Here is a 5,403-nt window from a genome sequence, read left to right as displayed (position 1 = left end):
TGAGATCCCCGGCTGTAAAAGCACTATGTAAGTGCAAATTATTGGCATTAGAAATATATGCTCATATTTTCAGAAATGTGCTTATATAATTTGCATGCACAACAATTGCATGCAAAATCTTAAGAACTGCATTAGCCTTGCATGTGAATAATTACACACACACAAAAAAATCACTCACAATTTTAGAGGCCAGTTTGAGGCCCTTTGAAAATTTGGGCTAACAGGTCCCTGGGTTACTAAATGGAGACATGTTCGTACCATATTTGCACTACCAGTACTGTGTGGTAATGATATTGAGTGATTAAAAATAGAAGCCAGCTAAAACATGATGCATTAGATGCACACAGGCTTGTACAAAACACGATAAAAGAAAAATTTCAAGTGCAAGCGTGTCTGTCTACAAAATTGAATCTTAGCTGTTAATAAGTGATTGACATTTGTGTGCTTTACACAACTTGCTCTGCTAGTCACACTGTTCCCAAGTTACTATAGTAACTACTTACTTGGCTGCCTTGCCACAGTAACTCATTATAGTAACAGTAGGGAGAAATTAGTATTGAGGAAATTACTGTTACTCACACCTTCTTGTCAACTGTCTGTAATGGGCCACTCTTTTACCACTTCAAAAGTTATTTTTCCTCCCTTGGTATCCTGCTGTTAATTGATTTATCTTGTTAGACTGACCTCACACTTGATAAAGCAATCCTCATCCTTTCATGTATTTATACCTGCTCCTGTATTTTCACTCCATGCATCTGATGAAGTGGGTTCTAACCCATGAAACCTTATGCCCAAATAAATTTGTTAGTCTCTAAGGTGCCACAAGGACTCCTCGTTATTCCCTAGGAGGTGATTAGAAGATCACACAGACATAAAAGCTACCCAGTGAAGTGACTATATGTATGCTGTGTATTCTCAGAACTTATTGTTGACATTTAACTCAGGAGTGGTACACTGAAGAGTAACACTCTCTTTTATTTTTTCTATTCAATGAACAGTAAAGATAAAAAGCAGGAAGTGACAACCCAGCTGATCTGAAAACAAGTAACACTCAGGGCCCATATATAGCACTTTCCTCCTCCAATGTTCTTGCAAACATTAACTATGGTACTCAGACACAATGTTTGAAAAGTGGTCATGAATTCTGGCTGCCTCATTTTTTGGATATTGAAGATGTCTCAAATTGCGCGCTCAGAAATGAAGGTATCCAAGATCAGTGATCCTTTTTGAAAATTTGGGCTTTAATGTCCAGGCTCCATGTCAGTCTAGCAGAAGAAAGAGCTGGGAGGTTCTGAATAGCCATGCTGAGTGGTATTGAAAAGTTTTCCCTATTTCAAGTAGCCTCTGGCACAGATATGCATAGGGATTCACCACATGTTTGAAAAATACTGAAATTTGTCCTGATCATTTTCTTAATTGTTCCTAGCCTTTTCAATATGGGTGTGCAGGTGATAGGATTTTTCTGGAGATTTACATTATCTCATTGTTTTGCCAGTTTCTTTACCACATCCTGATGTTCTTGGTTGATATTCTGTTTCATTAGATGGAATTATGAAGTTGGGCAGATTGAGAGTGTGGCCTCTAGTACTTTGCTTGTTTGTGAGAATATTTTCCAAGAAATCTATAGGCCAGATTCCCCTTGAAGAGGAAATTCTTCACTGACATAAAGCTGGTGGAGGCAGCTCATGCATCAGCCAGCTCTTGCCAGGAGGAGGAATGGGGGAAGGAGAAGAAGCGTGCTGAAGATCCACTCTTTTATGCCAGTCCTCCACTGACATAAGTTCCCTTAGGAATCTTTGGTCCAAGCAGATGACTCCCTCACCTGCTCTGGTGCAATGAGCAGAGCAAGGATCCAAGGGAGAACTGAGCTCAATAGTCATGGAGTGGAAGTAGGCCTCAGAAAATACCTTGGGTTACTACTGTATTTTAAAATTCTGGCATGATATGAATCCAGAGCTCATCAATTTGAGGATAGGCTGAGGTCTAAATTGATGTTACAACTCTTGCAGCAGCTTGACTGCAGTGAAATAACTTTCAAATATGTCAGAGCATGACATGTAATCAATATGGTAGCTGCACGTCTCCTGGTGACACTGCTTGGTGGAGCTGGATAGTGCAGCATTTAGTAAACTAGAATATTGCCTAATGATCTGCAACCACCTCTGTGGAAATAGAGGTCTGGCCCACATATCTGTGATGAAATAAGCAGCAGTGCCAGCTCTGTTAGTTTTTGCTGCTTGAAAACCAGGTAATAATTTCCACCTCACAGAGCTTGCAGTCTCCATAGGCAACATGCATTGAGGTGATTGAGCAGTCACTAAACATTCTGAAGCCCTGGCTGACCACTGGTTTACATCCCAAGTCCATTGCACCGTGCTTGTACTGTAGAACAAGATATCTTTAGCTTGCTTAAGATCATACATTATTCTTCTCTGCAAGGCTGTATAGAAGTATCTATACATTTCATGGGAAGAGATCAGCCCGCACAGGAATTCTACACTACTTTTAGAGGCATAATTCATGGAGTCCTTGCTCTTTGATGCTGCCATTATTTGTTTGGAGCAGGCATGTGCATTCCTTCTGCAGAAGTTTCTGGTAGTTCTCATTGCAGTGGCTCTTTGGACATGATAAAGAAAAAAAACGGTCTTCGGATACCTCACTCAAGAGATTGGGGCCCCACCAGAGAGGGGAAAATAGGAAAAGAAACAGGAACTTCTTTGTGAAAGAAAATCGCCACAGAACTGAGAGAAGAAGTGAAATTAAGGTAAAAATGGCTGTTTTTAGGAAAGTTTGTAAATATGCTACTCTTGTAGCTCAGCAGTTCCCAAACTGTGATCAGTGGACAGCTGGCTGGATTGATTGTGCTGGTTTCAACTCCTTGTTTCCCGCTGCAAAACTGCATTGAACATCAACTAAAAATCACATTAAATATTTCCCTGTTACTTTTCCATACAGAGGGTTGGAGTCAATGAGGGAATGTCTTGATTAAAATGTAGTCCACACTATGAAAAGGTTTGAGAATGCTAGAGCCTGAGTGTTCTGGCTCTCACTATTAGTAAAACATTACGTGAATGCAGCTGCAACCTTAGAATGCCTGCTATTATAAACATAATAAGTCAGACGCTGGTCTCAGCATGGAATAAAATAACACATGGACTATTATTCTGTGTACCTGAGAGTTCAGAAGCAGAAACAAGCATATCTGTAAAGGCAGCAGGAGAGAAATACCGAGATAAAAATCAATAATGGCAAAGTTCACTATTCTGTATTAAAACTGTGCATTAAAATTTCTCTAAAACACATGTGCTGTCATAGTAACAGTGGGCCAGAGTTACAAAAGGTAAATAAGAACATAATATAAGAATGTAAGTGTGCTGGAAGATCATGCCAAGGCCCCTAGGCCTCAGCTGAACACTGACAAATACACAGCTGGACCCTGTGTGTTAGCATTGTTCAGACAGGTATTAGAGTTTTATATCTAGACTTTATGAAATGCTTATAAATTTCTGCATGCAGTAAATATCACTCATACTACCTCTGTCCCATGTTATGGGGTAGTATTTCAGTGTTTGCTCTGTAACTGTAAATCACCAGACCGGGGGGAAGCATTAACAAGCGTGAAATATTAATTTCCAATAGGAAGTGTTATCTTTTGCCTTACAAAAGAAGGTCCATCTACAGAAGACAAACCATTGTGGAACATCAGAAGAGAAAAGGCTTTGTGGATTGCTCCCTCTCCCCCACTCCGTGAAGAAGAGATGTACACCTGAATTCCGCCCAACAGCTGAATTTACAACTAGAAGAAGAATGGGAAAAGGAATCAAAAGCCCTAACAACAAGGAACTGTATCTTTTATGTTGCTTGGAGTCTGAGGGGAAAGGATTATTGACAAAAGCAAAAGAGAAGCAAAAAAATAGCCCGTGCTTACCCTGGGTTAGCCCTAAAGGACATCTAGAGCTTGCTTGTTATAGAAGCTTCTATTGCCTTTTGAAACTTACGACTGTAACTTGTTTGCATATATGCCTGCTTTAACCTAGTAAAGAAGAGTTATTTCCTTTTCCTAGTTAATAAATCTTTAGATAGTTTATTATAGGATTGCCTACAAGTGTTGTCTTTGGTGTGAGATGCAAGGTGCAATTAACTTGGGGTAAGTGGCTGGTCCTTTGGGACTGGGAATAACCTGAATATTGTTGTGATTTGTGGTGTAAAGGACCATTTATCACAAAGGCAGGCTTAGCTGGTGACAAGATAAATTGGAGTACCCCAGGGGATTGTCTGTGACTCCATGGTTAGGCTGTTATACTGTTTGAGGAGAATTCACTTGATACTTGGTGGGGAAAGCTAAGTATAGAACTCACACCCAGTTTGGGGTTTGTGCCCTGCTTTTTAACAGTTGGTACTGTTTAAACCTGAGGTTGGTACTCATGCTCTTGAGCCAATGTAGGACAGCTTGATAATCAGAACAGCCATACTGGGTCAGACCAATGGGCCACGTAGCCCAGTGTCCTGTCTTCCAACAGTGGCCGGTGCCAGATGCATCACAGGGAATGAACAGAACAATTACTGAGTGATCTATCCCATCCTCCAGTACCAGCTTCTGGCAGTCAGAGGTTTAGGGACACCAAGAGCATGCAATTGCATCCCTGACCATCATGGTTAATGGACTTATGCTCCATGAATTTATCTACTTTTTTTAACCCATTTATATTTTTGGCCTTCACAACATCCCCTGGCAATGAGTTCCACAGGTTGACTGTGCATTGTGTGAAGTAGTACTTCCCTTTGTTTCTTTTAAACCTGCTGCCTATTAATTTCAGTGGGTGATCCCTGATCCTTGTATTATGTGAACAGGTAGACAAACACTTCTCTATTCACTTTCTCCACACCATTCATGCTTTTAGAGATCTCTACCATGTCCCCCCCTTAGTTGTGTCTTTTCAAAGCTGAACAATTCCAGTCTTTTTCATCTCTCCTCCTATGGAAGATGTTCCATACTCCTAATCAGTTTTGTTGCCCTTCTCTGTACCTTTTCCAACTCTAATATATCTTTTTTGAGATGGGGTGACCAGAACTACATGCGGTATTCAAGGTGTGGTCATACCATGCATTTATATAGTGGTGTTATGATATTTTTTGTCTTATTCTCTTTCCTACTGGCTCCTAACATGCTGTTAGCTTTTTTGACTGCCGCTGCACATTGAGCAGATGTTTTCAGAGAACTATCCACAATGACTCCAAGATCTCTTGAGTGAATCTACTGTGAAAACTTGAACTATATATTTAAGTTACTTAGGAAATTATATGAAAGCCATAATATACCCCACAACTTCCATAAGAGAGAATCTTAATCTGTCCCCATAATATCAGAGAGTAATATGTCTCCTCACAGAAATGAAATGAATA

General features: G+C 40.2%; 1 long non-coding RNA gene across 1 annotated transcript; it reads left to right on the top strand.

Moving 5' to 3' along the window:
- Positions 1-736: 736 nt before the first annotated feature.
- Positions 737-4,092, top strand: LOC119565997. Its single transcript, XR_005225001.2, has 2 exons — positions 737-2,764; positions 3,640-4,092. It is a non-coding gene; the product is annotated as an uncharacterized LOC119565997 (long non-coding RNA).
- The last annotated feature ends 1,311 nt before the right edge of the window (positions 4,093-5,403 follow it).

This window comes from Chelonia mydas, chromosome 4, assembly GCF_015237465.2.
Source record: "Chelonia mydas isolate rCheMyd1 chromosome 4, rCheMyd1.pri.v2, whole genome shotgun sequence".
In the NCBI taxonomy this organism is placed as follows: Eukaryota; Metazoa; Chordata; order Testudines; family Cheloniidae; genus Chelonia; species Chelonia mydas.
The sequence above is the reverse complement of the archived record's forward strand: the minus strand, read 5'-3'. Positions and strand labels throughout refer to the sequence as shown.